Consider the following 22,203-nt stretch of genomic DNA (forward strand, 5'->3'; position numbering starts at 1 on the left):
TCGTTCCCTTAGAACAGGTCCTGCACATGCAGAAGTGTATGCATCCTTTGGATAAATAAAAGAAGCAGAAGACAGCTGCAGTTCCTTCTTAGGAGCGAAGGAGCATCACCTCCCATCCCCACATAGACTGTTGCACAAAGAGTGAAAAATAAAATGGTAATAAATGATTTTATTGCCATTTTATTTTTACTCTCTGCCAAACTGAGTGTTGGGGCGCGGCTAGAGCATCATTGCTGCTGATTGGCAGCAATAAGGAGTGGCCACTTCAGTTTGACGTGCACATGTAGGTTTGCCCGTCTACCTCACTATGTCCAGCCCAACATGCGCAATTCAAATCTCTCCAACCAGCAGGCACAGGCCTCCAGTGCCTTTCAGAGCGCTGAGACAGTCTGCTCCAGCCAATCTAGATCCTTCACTCATGCTGCTTATCATTGTTAACAGCATGAGAGCGGTATCTGGATTGGATAGAGCAGTGGGCCGTGTGGCGTTACCTCTCATTCGGACGAGTCTGGAGCATGCGACTGGAGAACATCGAGGACGTACCGCAGGATAAGGTAAGTGAACGTTAATTTTTTCTTTCTAAATACAATTGTATTTTGTAAGTTTGTGCCGCTTTTGTGTTAAAAAGCGGCGCAAATGTGGCACTAAAAAAGTATAAATATGGGCCTAAGTCCCAACTGAAGATTTCCTCTTTCGATTTCTAATACAGAATTACACGAAATTTGGCACAAAGATAGAGCTTCTCTCCATAAGTGCATTTCTTAAAACAAAGTCTGTCTGGAGAAAGGGGAGCCTGCTGAAGCTCTACTAGGTGCAGCCAACAATGTCCACTGATTGCAACTAGAATGTGCAGGTTTTGTTTCCCTTTCATGAGTACATGTTCAGTAAACAATAGATAATGTTAAGCCTCTGAAGCCTCTTTGTAGTTGTGTAAATTCACTGTCACGCTTAGAGACTCGTTATTTATGGGAACATTATTGAGACACAGAGAAGGCCCTCCCTTTGGATGAAATCCATCACAGAAATCATGTAATTTCTGAGAAATATAGGCAATATTTCAAGGGTGCACAATGCCTGTGAATCACGGGCTTTTAAATCACTGCATCTTAAAGCTGCCACGCACGTGCTACATATGGATACATAAATATTTATATATATTACACATATATGTATAGGTAGCACATGCAAGGCAGTCTTTAATTGGTACCCCCTGTGTTGAACCTTTCACACCCCTCTGGCATCAAAACCGTTCTCTGTCACTGGCACCATCTTGTGATATTTTATAAAATACAAGGCCATTCCCAGAAAACAATTATTGCTAAAATGCACTGCAGTTCCCATTGCTGGAAAAGTGCAATCAGAGCTCTCAAGTTTCTCATGTCCACGTGTGAATAACTCATCCATTCAAGGTATTTTCTTTGTTTTATGTAACTGGTAGTCCTACTTTTTTAGTGGTTTAAACAGGACCACAAATCCCAGCATGCAACCTGACATGCTACTCACGCATGGAGCTGGTGTGTGCAATAGGCGCATGTCTAGTGTCGCCAGCTTCCAAGGAAGCCTAAAATCATGCTTTGCTTCACTCCCAAACGCTGTGATTGGCTGGAGTGTGAGAGCGACATCTTGATGGTGCGATACAGGACGTACTGTCAGCTGGTCTGCACTCCTGAGTTTGGGAAGTTTGTTTATTGATTAACAGAGGCAGGGCTGCAGAAGAACTACGAGGTGGGTTAGGCTTAAAGGGAGTGCTTAATTTGAGCCGGTGGTTGCAGCTGAGCCTCACTATGATTTATTTTAAGGGACCGACACTTATTTTTCTTCAGAAGAATGTGACCCAAAGGAAGAGAGTGAAAAACACACAAGGGGGAAGAAGGAAGAAGAAAATTATGGATAACACATGCCAAAGGGAGAAAGCAGGAACCTACAATAGTGAGATAAAGGGTCAGGAAGTGTCTGGTGGTGGATTAACAAACCATGAGGTGGATCAAGGCTGGGCAGCCTTTATATTTTGAATGCCCAACGTTCGGTAGCAGTAAACAGGGGATTTGGTGAAAAACGTGCTATATTCACTGAAAAAAAAAAAATTACAGGGACGTTATAGTTAGGTTCTGAATTTACTCATACAAAACCATAGAAATTCAGCAGTTAGAGTTCTTTCAAGTAAATATAACTCACGCCCTATGGTAACTATAGCTCGCGCCCTTGCCATGCACAGTTTTTTTTTTATCAATTATGTTATTGCAAATGTTGCAGTGACATCAAAGGTGCCATACAAGATCTCATCAATGACATATGTGTGGAATAATTATCTGTGCATAGCAAAGGCTGGAGTTCTAGTTACCTTATATGTATATATATATATATATATATATACGTATATATATATATATATGTATATATATGTATATATATACGTATATATATATATATGTATATATATATGTATATATAGGTATATATATGTATATATATACATATATATATATATATATATATATATATATATATATATATATATATATATATATTATTAGCTCTAAGTGGTACTGTGGTTATTACAGTGTGCTTGTCCCAATGTGTCTGTGGGTGTGTGGAGAGGCATTGATGTCATGAGCTACTTCTAATATATATATTTATAGGACGTTTACCACTTGCAAGTGCTGTAAATATTTTGGCACTTTTACCTGATTTAATAGTCCTGAATTTACCAACCTGTAAAGCATAGAAGCCTGAAGATCAGCAAGTGTTAACTCAATGAGCCATCTTATCAGGTGGCTGAGGCAGCCCTGATTTGTCTAGCAGAGTATAAGGATGGGGTTGCGTCACTTTTTACTATTCCGCTTCATCAGGAAGCAACACATGGAAAGTGACACAGGATGTTCTATGATTCATTCCTGCATGTCAACACGTTAGCCAATTAGGATGTTTAATGGTCAGCTGCAACCTTCGTGCAGCAATCTGTGAAGCACTGTGTTCCATACCAGAGGTGAAACATTTTGCCAATCATGGTACAAGGATTTTCAGCACTCCAGGAATAATATCATTTTAACTCATGCATCACTCACCATAAACCATAAGTCAAATTTTGTCTTTTTGCACTCATTTGGCACCACCACTAGGTGAGGCTCTGGGCGGCCTTACCTTACATCATAGAATCTTTCCAGATCAAGTGATAATCCAGCCAGTAAGACAATATTGTTATCTAGGTTGCTTGAAGACAGTAGGTAGCCTACCCCTTTTTTATAAAACAAGCATTGTCAAAGCCAATAGGTCTTACCTTTAGAGGGCAAGAGTTGCCTAGTTTATTTCCCAATGCTTGTAGTATTGCCACTCAGCTGACTTTTTTTTTCTTTTTAGGTTCTTAGTCTAACGTGGCTGTCTACTATCTTGAAACAGTGAAGTTAAAAATAGCTGTCTAAGGATAGTGAACATCTTGGAATAGTAACCATTCAAAATGCTCACCATGTGCTCAGAGCAGGCGTTAAAAGAAGGCATACCATTATTTATAATGAGCTCCTATGTACTCTGCACGAGTAGCGCCAACATTTTGGCACTATTGCCCCCTATCCTGCACCATGGTGCGCCGTATTTAACTACAGCGCACACATGGTGGTGGTAGGGGGGCGCTAAGGGGCGTAAGGAAAGTGGCACTTCTCTGGGCGCAGCGCCACTTTCCTTAAGTCTGCCCCTAAGGCTTTGCGATTTCCAAATAGCAAATACGTAGTAATCGCTATTAGAAAATCGCAAAATGAGATGTATGTAACAGTGGATTCCACTAATAGTGATTTCTACAAGTTCTTGATCACAATTAGGGAATCACAATTTAGGGAATCACAAAATTGCAATTTCCTAATAGGAAATCTCAAATATGGGAAAGTAGCATTCTGGTTGCAGAATGATAATGTCAGACCAGAAAGTTAAGAAATACAAGGTGTGGCCACAATCGAGAAGCCTAGGAAGGTGTTGGAAGGAAGGAGTACAACTGACTCACCACTGGCAGTGGAATACCTGTGCCTGAACTACATCATGTCCAGGGAAGACCTCCAACCCTGCAGGCACCAGCCAGGGTAAGTCAACACCCCTTTACTTAAATAACATAAAATGTGTATAATTCATCAAGTGAAACATCACACAAATTCCAATGCTTGCGGTACCTTGGCAATGCATCATGGGGGATGTAGTACACCAAAGTAGCATGCTGTACAGTGTGCTGACTACACTACACATATTTGTATATCATAAACATGTCACAAACTCTTGAAGCACTGTTACAATATTGTAAACAAATATTAACCATTTATTAACACTAACTATGTACGTGCATTTCCACAGAGCATACCCACTACGTGTCAGGAACAATCGAGATGTAGTTGGGTCCATGCTTTGGGATTGTCCCTCATCACTGTCCACAAAGTCTGGCAGCGGTGCAATGGTTGCCCTCCTAGTATTGGGAGAAATAGACACATGATTTGCTACTGTGGTGTCCTCCATTTCCACATGTGTGTTAGTAGCTCCTTCCGCCTCAATTGTTCCTGACACATTGGGCCATATGTAAGAAAGCATTTTGGAGTGCTTAGAAGTGAAGTGTCTGGCCAGGTAGCACTATGAAGTTCCCGGAGTCTTGGAAAAAAAATCATTAAAAAACACATAACGCAGAGTGGGGTGGGGGGGAGTGTATTTTTTTGTATTTTTTTTTCTTTGCAGTTTTATAGCACAAACTCAGCGCAAGGGCATTGAGGTGCTTTACATGAGCACTAGATTACGTTCCACAAGGTGGGATTCATTTTTTGTAGGCACAGAAAGAATGAGTGATTTGCTAAGAATCACATTATCTTGAGCTGACGCTTGGACCAGAACCTGGTTCCTCAGTTCCCAAGTCGCAGGTCTGGATATTAAGCCACATCTCTTAGATTTTAGGCACATGGATAGGCCCAGGCTCCCTCCCAAGAAAAATAAATAAAGAAATGTATTTATGCATGTACGTTTGTGGACTATTTGTTCACATTTTGGCTGCTACCAGGACTGATGAATAACCATGTCAGCCACTGCCTAAAACCAGCTGTCCCACAGTAGCCAATGGCTGAAAAGATTGTTGAAAAACCTCTTTTGCTGCCTATTTCTATGTGCATATGTATGTTGTGTGTTGTGTACTGTGTGGTGAGTGGTGTGCGATGCCATAATTCCTCACCAGACAGTTTTAGCTGTCTATGGGGACACCTAAAAATGGGGTCCCACATGTGTTTCAGCTTCTCAGGCGTCCTGTGCAAGAAAAGCTTTAGGTCTGACTCTGAGCTAAATCTGGTTGGCTTCAATTCAGGAAGCGTCTGAAAGCCAAACTTTTGAAACTTCTGGCCTTTTTTAGAGTTTGGCGGATGGGTCACTTCATCACGAACATAACAGATATCCTGTCTTCCTTATTAGAAGTGGCATAGAATGTACTGCACTTCTAATCAAGCCCTGAGTCACAACATCAGCATGGCAAGAATAGAAGAATGGCAGATCTCCGTTCTTTATGTACACCTGGCTTGTCCTTAATTCACACAATCTTATGCTGCCCTACTGTCTGCCCTTTCTCCTTCTGTTCGACACTGTGTATCTGGGTGGACTTCAGCTTCTCTGTTCACTTTATCATCATTTCTGCGGTCTTTCTCATTCTATGTCAGTGCTCTTAAGTTGCTTAGGTGATATGCAAAGCTTTACAAATTCCTTAAATAAATAAATACAATACCCCACTATGCATCTTTGCACAACCTGGCGAACCCACTTCTGCCTGGTTTTTACTACATTTTCCTTAGTGACCCATGCTCTGACATGTTTCATGTGTTTTCATCTCTGCTTGCTTCAAGGATCTTCTCTCCATTCCTATGTACCTTGATCTCTCCGTAGCATGTGACATTATCCTCTTGTGTAGGCTATCATTAGACACCAGTGTCATGCCACACAGAGCTATGGTGCTAGAAAACATTAGAGTGTCCACTAGGAACCATACTTCTGATGCTGCTTTGAAGTGGCTACGCATCCAGCCATTGTCTGAAGACAGGGTTGGAGACAGGGAAAAAGGGCATAAGAAACTAAAGGGCAGATTAATGAAAAGTGGCGCTGCACATAGTGCAGCGCCAATTTTCTTGCACCCCTTAGCGCCTCCTTACCACTATGTGTGCACCGTATTTAATATACGGCGTACCTTGGCAGTAGTTAGGAAACTAGCATCAGAATTTTTTATGCAAGTTTGGCGCTTTGCAGGATTAGTGTCAAAAATTCTGACGCTAATCCTGCAAAGCACCTAGAGGCCCATTTCAATGGGAGCCTCCTTTTAACGCCTGCTCTGAGCAGGCGTTAAAAGTGCTGAAAAAAATAACACAAAGAAATCGCTTGATAAAAGTTTTACGCTAGCGCAGCAAAGTGCAAGGAGGCCCATTGATTTCAATGGGTGCCTCACTTTGACGCTTGCATTGAGCAGGTGTTAAAAATGAGGCCAAAAATGGCGCAGTGAAATCTCATAGATTCACTGCGACATTCTTGCGGGCATCCTAAAGCTGGAACGCCCCTTGCATACACAATGTTGCATAAGGGGTCGCAAATTGTGCCACTTTGTATTTGTGGCACGCGAAAAATGCCTCCTTGAGCCACAGTAGTGTAAAAAAATTACGCTAGTCTGGCGCAAGGAGGCGCTACGGCCTTGTAAATCTGGCCCAAAGAGAAATTAAGAAGTCAACAGAAGGCATAAACACCACACCCTGAGCAAAGGGCACGCTTAACTAGAGAAATGGCCTTAACAATGATTCATTAGAGACTGTTCAGAATATGGATAATATCCTCTATTGCCCCATTCCCAAAGTGAGTCAGCCACCGGCCCCCTGCCCCTTTTGTAGGCAATAAAGTTGGCAACGGGACATACGGACATAGAGGGATTTTCAATAGTTCTGGTTTCAGGCTGACGAGAGTGCAGACATCTGCAATTCTCGGGTGAGACACCAGCACAGAAACATTGACCACACCTTCAAAAAATCAAGGCATAGAGCAAAAAAATGCATTTTAGAAACGCAATTAACTATATGAAGAAAACGTTTCGGAATGCCGAATGCCTTTAACTCAGTTTCCTTGCAAAATGAGCCTTCATGTGTAGCCGTCCTGTATGGCTGGAACATTCTGGCGGGAACTTCGCATAATCCAGGTCCCCTGCGGAACGTGGCGAGAGGCGCCTGGCCGCCATTTTCCTTCCAGGTGTTTGGCCGCGGCCCATTCCGTGTCGTCGCCAATAATGGAGCACCTCTCAGTCCCCCCCTTTCCCGAAAAAATATGCCTGGAGGGGAAATGGCCCATTTTGTGAGGTTGATCCTAAAATACATTTATTATTATGACACTCGTGTGTTGAAAAGCCAAAGGATCCTTCTCATGAACCAGGTAAGTCAACAAACAGTCATTTCCTGTACATTCTCCCCGCCTCTGATCTCTGTTTTCTTTCAACGTCCGGGACCTTTTGCTGGAAAGTGTTCAACCCTCTGCCAGTTGCTTATTTTATAATGTAATGCGTGTATATCCCTTTACGATGTTATTAATTAATGGCTAATAAATACTTTCCATGTGAAGTCAGTCTTTACTCTGAAGGGAACATACTTTCGACGGCAATTAGGCCTCACTGCCCTTGTGCAGGCGCAGCTGCATTTCATAAGCTATTTATACGACGTTAATGAAGCAGTCAACACCGCCTGATGACTTTGCGCGCGCGGTGCCCACGTGAACATTACTGGAAGGTTGGAGGGGTGCCTTCATTCCCAGAAATGGCTGGATAGAGTTTGCGAGTTCTGTGGCAGAATGTAGGGGGGGGGGGGGGAGTGCCCTGTGCTATGGGGTGAGTTTTTCCTTGGACCGTCTGCTTATCCAAGCCAGGGCGTATTTCTGGCGTTATGTACCGTGGTCTAGACATTTGCAAGGCAAAAGGTGAGCGACCAAGTAGTCTTCGGAAGCAATGTCTTTAGGCCATTTTGGAAAACTTGTTAAGGGAGGTCTGAACTTTGCTTTGACTTTCATGTGTAGCCGGCCTGTCAACAGCGGCTACAGCGGAAGCGAGCATGGAGGTCTCGCTCAGTCTAGTCCGCTTTGTGACCTCGAAAGGAAATAGCATCGCCTGGCACCACTGATCAGAGCAGTGACGTGACCAACAAATAGTGACTGTGAACTGTACTTGGGAGGGAATCCACCAGCTGTCCTCAAACCTGAACTTGAGGCTATAGGTTTACGCCATATATTATTAAGATGTCTTGGTCAACTCTACAGCTTTCCCTTAAGCATGGTTTGCTCAGCATCTAGTCTACCTAGACTTTATCTGGAACTATACAAATAGATTTTAATTTATGACTGACCACTCTGCACTGGAAGCTTTTGAGTGAACTCACTAAATTAGGGTGGGGCTAACATGGAAATCCAAATTCTGCATTTCATTCCGTGATACTGACTCAAAACAGAACTGATGTCACACTTGCTATCCCAAAATATGGTAAAATCTCAGAATCTTGAAGAAAATAGTTTGATCACAGAATGGGATGGTATTTCTTTCCCACGGCTTCCAAACGGCACTAGGTCACAAAACATCAGTTCCAAGTTCAAAACATTTTTAAAGTGTCAGAGTTTCTCACTGAGTTTCTCCTTGAAATAAATATAACTTCTTTTGCTATTTTTTTGTACAAAGGAGTACAATGAATGAGGGAGAATGACCATGAACTAAAAAGATGGCCTTATCTGGGGGTTGATGCAAAAAGCAGCTGAAGCTGGAGTCATCCACTGGTAAGAATATGAACCCCCAAAATCCTTTTACTAGCAGAGCCACAAGCAAGAGTAGTTCATAGGGAAAACCACTGAACATGTAGGTGTGTGCCCAGATAACTGCTGAGCCTCAGTTGTGGTGTGGAGGGGCTTAATATATGTTTCTTTGACTGGCAAGTAAGGCAAATGTTACATTGGCGAGTCCGCACATTATGTAAATCCTAATACCCAAAACAGAGTACGCTTAAGATGACACTTTGCTTGGCTAGAAGCCATTGGTGGGCCATCAAGACATTTAAGATGTAATCTCTGTATTGCAGGGCCAGAAGGAGGCAAGCCACATGATTTTGGACTATGTAAATGCATATAGTATTTCGAAAGTGCAAACCTAGCAAAAAGGCAGCCGAGCACTGTGCATGCTCAATGAGTAATAGGAGAGGAATCAGGGTTGTGGATTGTTAATGCATTGACCATCTGTCTGTCCTGTCCTGAGCTTTATTGTCTTCTTGCAAGTTATGTCTCATTGCAAGAGGGCAAGTGGGGGAAGGACATCTGTTGTGATAGTGGTAGAACAGACAGAAAGCAGAGGCATGGTCCTGGATAGGTCAGCATTGAAGAGTAGATGGTAGAAGATGCTCTTAGTAAAATTGTTGTTCCAAGGGATCGGGAATATAGTCCACGATAATTCCAAGACTGAGGACACTTTGAGATAAAGTAGATGTCATGATCATATTTGGGGGTAGAGAGGAGGTGAGCTGAATGAAAATGTGATGGGGTCTGCCAGTTCAAGCAACAGGGCCGCCATCATATAGGTATTAAAACAGTGCTTGTTCAGCTACATCCATCTTTTAACATCCATCAGGCAGTCCATGGTCCAGCAACACATTGGATTTCCTGATGTAAATCTCAGTGCTGTCTGTCAGTGTGCAACTTTCATCCCAAGTTCTGGTTACTGAGGAATATCACGAGGTGCATCATGTACTTTTGTCAGAGGGAGAAGCCGATTGGAAATCTGCATGTGGTGTTGGTCAGAGTGAAGGCTGATAAAGAATCGAGTTTGACTTGGGATTGAGAAATACACACTCAATAATATCGAAGCATGCAGAAACCTGTAGGAAGATGAGGAAGAAGGACTGGCCCTGATCCAAGAGAGGACAACCTCTCTTCCCTAATGCCTGTTAGTGCAGTCTTTGCCTACCACTGATGACAGGATCTTCACTAATGGGGCTCAAAGTATTTCCCTTCCAGGAAGGCAGATAGCTGAACATTTACTACAGATACTAAGGCCCAGCTTAACAAATATTTTATGCTGTGTTTGCATCACAAAAGTGACACAAACCTGCGGAAAATGTTTTTTAAATGTACTTTCCAGTGCCAAATGTATTTAACGTTGGACTGTAGCCAGAAAGTAACGCAAGTGACTTACTGTGTGTCAAGGGAGCGCACGATGGGGGGCATACCATGTGTGGCGTATGAGCGCTCACCTGCAACCACCCACAGTTTTTGACGCAAAATATTATCTACTAGTGATAATTGACAGGATTTCGCACCAACAATAATGCCACTTGAAAGCAGGCATTAAAAAGGAGAAATGTTTTAGTTCTCCTAACTTTTACCACTTTGCATGTTTGTCTAGATACAGTATTTTCTAGAAAGGTACCCTTCAAGTACAAAACCTGTCCTCAACTCATGCAGACACCTATGCACTATGGTGTAAAAGGTTTGTGCATTGCACTTGGCAGGCTAATATTGCCCTGGAACTAGGGTGAGAGCAGGATAGTGCCATATCTTGGTAGGTATGATGCTTTCCCACTCCTTGTCATGCAAAGCAGCTCAGCAACTTTGGATGTCTAAGATATTTACTGCAAATGTGAGCACAGACCTGGGCCTTAGGAGAGTGCGGGCTTGAAAGAGCTGACAGTTCTGGATATTTCTAGCTCCTGCACTGGGATCATCTCACATAGTATGGAGGTGCAAGAAGATTCATCTGTGCTACTCTTGCACTGGAGTTGTCTGATGATGGCAATTACTGACCACAGTAATGTGATGTTGTAGAATGCAACCATTAATCAGCTGCACAAGTGTTAAAATCACACCAGTGATCATGTGGTAGTCAGGTCTTGAGCGTACCCGGAACAGTTATTTGGCCAAGTTGTCAGGTTCAGATGTGCAGTCTTGAAAAAAAGCTTTTTCGATCAAAAGAATAGAGGTTTTTCTAATACCTTTCCATAATATATCAGTAGGTGAAGCCCAATCTAAATTAATTTATTATTAGTAGATGGTGGAGGTGTTAAGAATGCCCTAACTGTAAAATGTCAATTAAACAGCACATGTGGGATACAGTTTGGTTTTGGAGTCCCAGTGGTACTTGCTGTTCATTTTACATTTCTGGACAAGAATACACCTGATCTGTCAGATACAGTTGCAGTTCATCATCCAACCAAGCACTGGGCAGTTGGTAAAGATGGTTAGTTTTAGTAGCTATGTTAAGTTGAGTTCAGGATGTGACTTTCCTTGACCATGGATGCGAAAACAAGTTCTTCAGTGTACTTAATAATAATTAGAGCGTACCTGTTACCCAGACCATAAATCCATATTATCATGTCCTCCACATTAAGGGGCTCATTCACAAAGTCAACCCGACACCAGCTGACAAAGCAAAACCAGCAGGAGTAATCTGGACCAAGAAGGTCACAATACTGAACTGAGCATGTATTCAAACTGGGACCTGACACACTGAAAGAGGTCAAATATAGAACACAGAGAGTAATGGGACTGATCAAGGCACTGCATAAGATGAAACAGGCGAATGTAATCCTAAGTTCCAATCATAATGACAAACTGCTAAACAGAAACCAGAAGAGGAGCCACCAGAAAATCCTAAATGCCCAGAAGCCAAAGGCAGCACCGAAAAGACAAAACCCAGAGCAAGGAAACAAACCAGAAAATAAATCAATGAGCAGTCCACCCAAAAGGCTCTAAGGAGGACCCACAACTAAACCCCTATAGTGGAAGCAGTCAGAAAACTGACAACCTGGAGAAACCTGTCACAGTTCAGTCCCAAGGCATCAGACACTGGCCCAGAACAGCTGAGAGATACCTGGGATTCATAACTCCCTGAGACACCGAGGCAGCCCAGGGACAGTGACAAGGAATTCAAACCCACAACAGACCTTGGCAGAGGAGGGAAGACCTCCAAAGTATAAAGAGCACTGCATGAAAACCGAGAAACATAGGCTACTGAATGGAACCATCAAAGATGCCCCAGGTACAAGGGTACACAGCTAATACAAGAATTACTAACTTTGGTGTTATGCGCGTTTAATTGCGTCCTTGTTTTGACTTTCTGTTGTTTTTCTTCACCCTTTAACGTTTTTCTTTAGTCTCTTCTTTAAGAAAAGCATTTGTATACCGGCTTGGACTTTGTTCAATTGTTGCGATCTTGGCCCCCTGTTTCATTATTCTTTTTCTTTGCTGCATTTTGGAAGCATCACTTCGGGCCAGATTTACTAAAATTACAAATACCAATTTCCTAATTGTGATTATCCCAGATCCCAATTCGAAAATCGCTATTGCTAATGTATGAAGCTTTTTTTAAAAATAGTGATTGCTAGTGGGTCGCAAATCAACCTACCGCATGGAAATTCAGGTAGAATGCAATCTGCAACTCACTAGGAATCGCCACCATCACAGGGATGAAGACCTACTGGGATTAGCAGACCACCATGCCTGTGATTGCTTTTTAATGAAGCAATCTTTTTTTTTGCTTGTTTAAGAAGACACAGTGGTCCCTTGGACCACTGATTCCTCTTAAGCAAACTTTTTTTCACACTCACAAGGGGGCGAGGTCCTAAGGCGACCAATTCCAGTTTGGGAATGGGTTACCACTAGAAATTTGTAGTCAGGCATGCCATTCTAATATGGCATTTGGAATGGACACTTCTTCTAAATACCTAATCAGTATTTGATAGCAAATACAAATTGTGATTTGGGGCCAGATGTAGGAAAATCCTGCATTGCGACTCGCAAATTGCGAGTCTGAGCGACTGGCAATTTGCGAGTCGCAATGCAGGATGCAGGATGGTGTCCCTGACACCATCTGTGAGTCGCAAGGGGGGCGCAAAGACCCACCTCATTAATATTAATGAGGTAGGTCGCAATTTGCGACCTCCTTGCGACTCGCAGCACTCACAGGGATGGTGGCCTGCTGGAGACAGCAGACCACCATGTCTGTGACTGCTTTTAAATAAAGCAGTTTTTTTTTTTTGTAATGCAGCCCGTTTTCCTTAAAGGAAAACGAGATGCATTACAAAATGAAAAAATGAAATGTGTCACTTTCATTTTTTCAGAGCAGGCAGTGGTCCATAGGACCACTGCCTGCTCTGAAAAAAATGTTTTCAATGCCATTCACAAAGGGGAAGGGGTCCCATGGGGACCCCTTCCCTTTTGCGAATGGGTTACCACCAGTGTGACACTGGTGGTAACTGCGAGTTGCTTTGCGACCGCGTTCGCGGTCACAAAGCAATCCTGCATCGCGCTGCGACTCGCAAATAGGAAGGGGAACACACCTTCCTATTTGCGACTCGCAGTCCTGTTGTGCGATTCAGTAACCAGGTTACCAACTCGCAAAATGGGAATGGGCATCGCAATGTGGGTTTTGCGCGTCGCAAACAGCGAAAATCGCTGTTTGCGACATGTAAAACCCTTGCTACATCTGGCCCTTGGTACCATATTTCCGAACTTGCAATTTGATGTTTGTACATAAAGAAAGCTTATTGTGAGGTCGGGCGGTCTGCAGCCTCAAATTAACTTTGTACATCTGACTGCTAGCAGTTAAAGTCTCTGACTCTCAGCCACAAAGCCAAGGCCCAGATTTACTAAGATTTGCATCATGGTGACGCCTATTTTTTGGGACACCCATATCGCATAATGCTGGTTGAGTTTTACAAACCCACACAAGGGCCAATTTGTGTCACCTTGCGTGACTTTGTAAAAAAGAGTATTGCATCGCCCTGTGCTGTGTTGCATTATACTGCATTGGGTAAGCATTACATGTGTGAAGAATGGACATTGACATGTATCCACCCATGGATTTGATGCAAACCCAGATTTACTAAAGCAGTAATTCTGGATTTTCACTAAAATGGTGCACCTATCAGAGAACAAACAGAATTATCTTGATTTCATCTTACTTCCTCTTTCCATGTGTGTTTCACAGGGAGAAGTACACGATGCCAAGCACAGCACTGAAAAGGGCACGGGAAAAGCACATGGGTGAGAAAGAGCAGCACGCAGGCATTAGTGCTTAAAAAAAAAAAAAATATTTTACTGAAAATGAGCAATAGACAGCCACAAGTAAATTGGCAATATTCTAGGGGAGGGACAGACATTAATTAGCTGGACTAGGCAAGCCATCAAATATGAAGCAGGTCATTGAGAGTGACAGTAAAGCCATACAATGGTAATCAGTGGGTGGCCTGCAAGTCCCCCAATAAGTCTTTCACAACCAGACAGGTGTGCTGTCTCATTGTTTCACCTAACACCCGACAGAGGAATCTAAGCAATGACCCTCTGGGACAAGACATAACTCGTCCGACTTTGAAATTTGAAACAAATATTACAGGACCATATAGAAAAAAGTGTCCTCAAAAAGGTCAGTCTGAAAAAAGCCAGAAATGCAGAGGTATGAAAATTGAGGCATCCTGTACAAACAAACATAAGGGAACCAAGTTGTTGACAGTGGGATAAGAACCAAAAAAAGGTGGACAGGGATGGCAGTAGAAAGGAGAAATTGTAAAGTACACTCTTACAGTGCAAATACCTCAGTCCCCCAACAGAAGCAGCAGAGGCACAGAATACCATCCCGCATCACTGAAGTAAAAGGACACACACCGACTGAAAGGTTCTCTTGTGGAAAAAAACCCTTGAGAAAAGCCCCATAACAGCAATGGACATTGCATACCTTTGAGAGTTAATATTAAAAAACAGGGTCCATATTTATTCGTTTTGACGCTGAACTGCGCTAACACAGTTCAGCGTCAAAAAGTTTTCCGCTAGCTAGCGCCACACCAAGATGCCGGCCGCGAGTCATATTTATGGTATGACGATAGCCAGTGGTAAGGTCTGGCTAGCGTTATAGAAAAGGACGCCAGCCGGGCGCAGGAGGCGTAGGGGGAACAGGGAGTTTAGCGTCAGAGGATGACGCTAGTACGGGCAGAGGCAAAAAAATGCCTCTGCCCAGACTAGCATCATTTTTTGACGTTAAAACCCCATGGACGTGACTCCTGCCTCAGTTAAGACAGGAGTCATGCCCTCCAGCCCAATGACCATGCTCAGGGGACCTATGTCCCCTGGGCATGGCCAATGGGCACAGTGCCATGTAGCGGGGCCCAAGTTAGGCCCCCCATGGCACTTAGAAAACAATTTTAAAATACTTACCTGGACTTACCTGGAATGGGTCCCCCCCATCCTTAGGTGCCCTCCAGGTGTGGGTGCGGGTGGGTGGGGGTGTCTCTGGGGGCAGGGAAGGACACCTGTGGGCTGTTTCCATGGTCTCTGACCATGGAAAAAGGCCCACAGGTCCCCTAACGCCTGCCCATACCCAGGTGTTAAATAATGGCGCTAAGCAGGCTTAGCACGATTATATAAGGCCGCCTCCTCCTATGCAGGATTTTTGCATGGGAGGATAAATAAGGCGCTAGGGCCTTAGAGTAATTTTTTGCCCGGGAACGCCTACCTTGCATCTCATTGATGCAAGGTAGTTTTCCACAGGTAAAAAATGACTTTAACTCCAATATTTTGGCGCTAGGCATGTCTAGCGCCAAAATATAAATATGGAGTTATGGTTGCGCCAGATTTGCGTAAAAAAAATGTCACAAATCTGGTGCAGAGTATAAATATGGGCCCAGGTAACCAGTAATGAGAACTCTACATATTTGTGTGGAATTTAGATTATACATATTATGCTTTGAAAGACTTATGGGGCAGTGGTGTTGCAAGGATGGCCTGGGCCCTTGAGGATGCTTTCTTCGAAAATTGCTTAAATTAATCATAGTTTAGGGACCTCTTCAGGCCTTTGGGTCCTGATGGAACTGTTCCTGCTGCACCACTAACAGCTAAACCTTTGTACTGATACTGCAGGAATCAATGAGATCAGAATTATGAGTACCTGCCCTGATCTATAGCTCCTTGCTTAAAATCATTTCAGCTTTCTATTTCCAAGTGAGGTTCTTGAAATACCTTGTAAATGTCGTTAGGACTGTGTTTCCATAGAAAATTGACATTTTGGTTTGGCAAATCTCCACAAAATGTCCTAAAAAAAGTTTGATCCACCTCGACTCTTTCTTGGAAAGTTTTGGGATGATCCGTCAAGTGGAGGTTGAGAAAAAGGGGGTCTCAAAATATGTTTTCCCTATGCAGTTTTCCATAGGAGCCAAGAAACTATAACCCGTGCTCTATGGTAACTACAACTCGCGCCCCAGCCATGCACAGTTTTCTCATAAATAATTTTATTGAAAATGCTGCAGTGTTATTATCAATGATCAGAGGATGGAACTACTGTACTCAAAGTAATTTCCATACAGTGTAATAAGTCTACTGAAATTCCAATCCGATCCAGTCTTTTATTATTAGATGAATTCCATATTCTTCATTGCACTTCTTACACAGTTGAGAAGATATCAACAGTTTCAATCAGGAAAAACAGTCCTTATAAATCAAGTAGCACATCAACAGCCAACACGTGTTTCATCACAACATGACTTTTTCATGGCAGCAAGTGACAGAGCGAAGTAACTACAAACTGCTAATGCCAGGCCATTCCTGTCAAAAATAACTGTTCCATAAGTAAAGATCCCAAGAGTTGTATCCCAGTGGTACAGTAACCAAACATCTCTCAACCACAAACAAGAATGCCAGTCAAGTATCTAATCCAAGGAAGTTATGCGCAATGAGCATAGTATGAACAAAAGACCATGATATGCCCTGATCCTATCAGTAGAAGAACGGCACACGTATATCCAGGAACTCTGCTACTTCGCGTTCAAGACTACTGTTGGACACTCATAGAATGTGCGGGTAACATACCATTACTACCCTCCTCTTTTTCTTTGTTTATTGTCAATGATGTCATAGAAGATGTTATGACTGAGTTGTAGTTACCTTAGAGCACAAGTTATAGTTTCTTTAGATAATTATAACTATAACTGCTGAATCTCCATGGTTTTGTGTGTGTAAAATCTGAACCTAACCATAACGTCCATGTAACCTTTGTTTTTTTGTAAATTTGCTAAGGCTTTTTAAATTCTATTTCCTGATTATAATGCCCCTGTAACCTTTGTTTTTTTCAGTGAACATTTTTTTTTTTAATATAGTAATATTTAATTAACATACATTAATCCAGCCGCCACCACACATGGCCAAAGGCCCTACGGCCAACCTCTCCCATTCAGCCAACCCCAACCTGTGGGTCTGTGAGTGAGTGTGTGAGTGGCTCTATGGGTATGTGACTGAGTGTATGTGGTTGTGTGGGGGTGTAAGTGGATGTGTGGGTGCATGAGTGTGTGATTTTGTGTGTGAGTGGCTATGTTGGTCTGTGAGTGGGTATGTGATTGGTTTTGTGGGTCTGTGAGTAGATCCATCATGGATTCATGCGGGGGCCGCACTGAGCACCGCTGAGAATCTGCGTATCCTTTACACACCCCAAAAAAATGTTTTTGGACAATTTCTTACTCATGAGGGATCCCTCACAGACCGCTTGAACAGTCCCATGGGGTTAGGGTACCTCTACCCTGACCCCTTCTATCCCTTTTAACTTTTATTTCCCCACTCCGGGGCCGAGTCCCAGACACAAAATGGCGGTCACAACTTTCCTGTCAGGTTGAAACCAGCCAGTCACTGCACTGCTGTTGGCACATGGATACGCTGCAGTGGATCCCCGTCTCCAGATATACATAAATCTTTTTTCTTTAATAATTCCAAAACTACTGAACATATTTAAACCAAATTGCAAAAAGAGATCTTTCTGGACCAAGATCTACCTTGCTGCTAAATTTAGTGTAATTCTGTTCAGCGGTTCGGGCTGCTGTTGTGTTTACAATCCCTATGGGAAACTGCAACAAGAAATCACATTTTGGGACCCTCTCTTTTTCTTGTCCTTCGCTTAATAAATCACTCCAAAACGTTCCAGACAGCAGCTGAAGTGACTGGCACACTAGTTTTGAAAATTTTGTGAAACAACCCAACGCGTTTCAGCGTTCCACGCCTTGCTCACGGGTAAACTTTCTTGTGATTACTTTCCAATTTAAAACCCACACTGAATTACTGTACTAAACAAAGGACCACCACCAAAGCACCATCAACAAACGCAAAAATATACGGGGAAAATATACAAATATGAGCGGGGGTTCATGAGGCCCCCGCTGTCCTGGGGACCATCCGCACCCCCCACCCCCAGGGCAAATATTTTAAAAAACAGTAGGGGGTCCCCCGGGGGACCACCACCCCCAGGGCTATGTGCTCATGGACCCACTGATGGCCCTAGAGCCTGCCACCCCCCAGGGCCGGCTTCTGCTATGTCCCAGGGTGCCGCCACCAGGACATAGCTGTTTGCTGTGGCTTGGCTGCAGCTCTGCAGCCAAGCCACAGCAAACACTTCAGGTTCGAAGCTTTCATCTCTGTCCCCTACACACGTACAGGGACCTGAGATGAAATGATTTAGCAAGCTCCCTTCATGCTGAAGCATTGCCACCACGAGGGAAGCCTTAAGGCTTCCCCTGCAATGCCATGTAGCCTGTAAGGGCTTTTTTTAAAATATTAAAAAAATATAAAAAAATAAGGAGGGACTGTGGGTGAGCCCTTGATGGCTCCCTCATGGTTCCAGATAGACCATAAAGGGCTGACAAATTGACTCATTTCCCCTTTTTTATAAAAAAATAAAATAAAAAAAATTATTAGATTTAGAAAAAAATAATAAATACATTTTTATTGTAAATTGTACAGTAATATCTCATTGTTTCAGACATCAAAGCCTAAACAAATTCTCTCTTCCTTACACTTTCTTTCTTTCTTTCTTTCTTTCTTTCTTTCTATCTTTCTTTCTGTCTCTCTTTCAATCAATTTCTCCCACGCAGACACTTACTCACTCACTCACAGACCCACTCACACACCCATGCACCCACACCGACCCACTCAGACAGTCACGCACTCACTTACTCACAGCCCCAGTCAGACCCTCATGTATCCACTCCAGACACAATCAGACAGTTATGCACCCACTCACAGACCCATTCAGACTGTCACACACCCACTCACAGACCCACTGACACCCTCTTGCACCTAATAACAGTCCCACGTACACACTGACACCCACTAAAACACTGATGTACGCACTCTCACACCCAGACAGACAATCTGACAGCCACTCTCACCCCCAGATACACCTTTTCACACCTATTCTCACACCCAGAGAGGCTGCGGACAACTCCCTGCCAAGCACGGCCAAAGGACAATGCGCAGAGTGGGGTTGGTTGGTTAGGGAGGTTGGCTGCACGATCGGCTGCAGGCCAGGTCTTGTGGGCAACCTCCGGTGCACATGGGTAAAGGCCATGCATGGTGGAACGTTGGGTGCTTATAGGGGGTTGGCCACAGGGCCTGGCTGCAGGCCCTGTGGTGAACCCCTGCCGCGCACGGCCAAAGGACGTACGTGGCAAGGGTTGGATTAACATATAGAAATAAAAATTACTATACGTTAAAAAAAACATAGAAATTCACTGAAAAAAACAAAAGTTACAGGGGCGTTGTAGGAAAATGCCACTGTTGGCAAGGTCACCCCCCCACTTTTTGCCTGGTGTTGATGCCAGCTTTGATTGGAAGTGTGCTGGGACCCTGCTAACCAGGCCCCAGCACCAGTGTTTTTTCCCTAAAACTGTACCTTTGTTTCCACAATTGGCACAACCCTGGCACACAGTTACGTCCCTTGTAAAAGGTACCCCTGGTACCAAGGGCCCTGTGGCCAGGGAAGGTCCCTAAGGGCTTTAGCATCTATTATGCCACCCTCAGGGACCCCTCACTCAGTGCATGCACACTGCTTTGCAATGTGTGTGTGCTGGTGGGGAGAAAAGACAAAGTCGACAAGGCACTCCCCTCAGAGTGCCATGCCTACAAACCACTGCCTGTGGCATAGGTAAGTCACCCCTCAGCAGGCCTTACAGCCCCAAGGCAGGGTGCAGTATACCACAGGTGAGGGCATAGCTGCATGAGCACTATGCACCTACAGTGTCTAAGTCAATTCTTAGACATTGTAAGTGCAGGGTAGCCATACTGAGTGTATGGTCTGGGAGTTTGTCATTACGAACTCCACAGCACCATAACGGCTACCCTGAATACTGGGAAGTTTGCTATCAAACTTCTCAGGACAATAAACCCACACTGATGTCAGTGTGGGATCTATTGAGAAATGCACACAGAGGGCATCTTAGAGATGCCCCCTGTATGTTAGCCCAACTACTAGTGCAAGGCTGACCGGTCTGTGCCAGCCTGCCACTTCCAAACAAGTTTCTCACTGCATGGGTGAGTGCCTTTGTGCACTCTGTGGTCAGAAACAAAGCCTGTCCTGGGTGGAGGTGCTTCACACCTCCCCCTGCAGGAACTGTAACACCTGGTGGTGAGCCTCAAAGGCTCAAGCCTGGTGTTACAAAGCCCCAGGGCACTCCAGCTAGTGGAGATGCCCGCCCTCCCAGATGAGCCTCCACTTTTGGCGGCAAGTCTGGAGGGATAATGAGAAAAACAAGGAGGAGTCACCCCCTCAGCCAGGTCCACCCCTAAGGTGACCAGAGGTGAAGTCACCCCCTCCTTGAGAAATCCTCCATCTTGCTTTGGAGGATTAGGACCAATAGGGATAGGGATGTGCTCCCCTCGCCAGATGGAGTGGGCATAAGGAGGGTGTAGCCACCCTCAGGGACAGTAGCCATTGGCTACTGCTCTCTAACCCTAACACACCCCTAAATTTAGTATTTAGGGGCGACCCTGGACCCAGCTATTCAGATTCCTAATGACCTCACAAGAAAAAGAAGGACTGCTGAGCTGAAAACCCCGCAGAGAAGAGAAGGAGACGACAACTGACTTGGCCCCAGCCCTACCGGCCTCTCTCCTGCTTCAAAGACCCTGCAACCAGAAAGCGACGCATTCTACAGGACCAGCAACCCCTGAAAATCGTCCAGGGGACTGCCTGCAACAACGAGGACCAAGAACGCCCGTGGGCAACGTCTCTGCCCAACCAGAAGAAAAGACATCTATCTTTAAAGGGACTCACTCCAGAAGCGTGAGTCCCCACTACTCTGCACCCGACGCCCCCGGCCTGTGTCCAGAGAAACCAACTATCCAGAGAGGACCCCAGGCGACTCCGACGATGTGTCCACCCTGGGCTGACTTCTCTGCACCCCCACGACGATGCCTGCAAAGGGAATCCTGAGGACCTCCCTGATTGCGACTGCCCGGGACGAAGATATCCGACTCCTGGAGAAGCAGTGCACCAGCAGCCCCCAGGCCTGTGAGAAACCGACCACCAGTGCAGCATCGACCAGCAGGCGGCCCTCATCCTTGCCCAGTCGGTGGCTTGCCCGAGAGGCCCACCTGTGCCCTGCCTGCAGCACCTAAGTGACCCCCGGTTCCCTCCATAGAGTTCTATCGGGAACCCGTCACCCTGTTTGCACATTGCACCTGGCCGCCCCCGTGCCACTGAGGGTGTGGATTTTGTGCCTACTTGGGGCCCCTCCAGTACTCCTCCAAACCCCCCTGGTCAGCCCTCCAACAACCCGAGTACTTACCTGCAAGCAGACTGGAACCAGAGTACCACCTGTCTCCATAGGCGCCCACGCTATTTTGGCTCCTGTTTGACCTCTGCCCCTGACAGGCCCTGCCTGTGTTGCTGGTGCTGGGTGCTTGGGGTTGCCTTGAACCCCCAACGGTGGGCTACCTATGCTCCAGAGACTGAACCCATAAGTGTAGTACCTACCTCTGAAACTGTACTGTACTTTCCTTCCCCTGGAACTGTTGAAAATTGCACTGTGTCCACTTTTAAAATAGCTTTTTGCCATTTTAATGAAAACTGTGTACAATATTGAATCTATTCAAAGTCTCAACTATTACTATGCAAAGTACCTTTCATTTAATGTACTTACCTGCTGAATGAATCTTGTGGTTCTAAAAATAAATTAACAAAAGAATATTTGTCTATATAAAAACCTATTGGCCTGGAGTTAAGTCATTGAGTGTGTGTTTTCACTTATTGCTTGTATGTGTACAACAAATGCTTAACACTACCCTCTGATAAGCCTAACTGCTCGACCACACTACCACAAATAGAGCATTAGTATTATCTATTATTGCCTCTGTCAAGCCTCTTGGGAACCCCTGGATTCTGTGTACACTATATCTCATTTT

This window comes from Pleurodeles waltl, chromosome 3_2, assembly GCF_031143425.1.
Source record: "Pleurodeles waltl isolate 20211129_DDA chromosome 3_2, aPleWal1.hap1.20221129, whole genome shotgun sequence".
In the NCBI taxonomy this organism is placed as follows: domain Eukaryota; kingdom Metazoa; phylum Chordata; class Amphibia; order Caudata; family Salamandridae; genus Pleurodeles; species Pleurodeles waltl.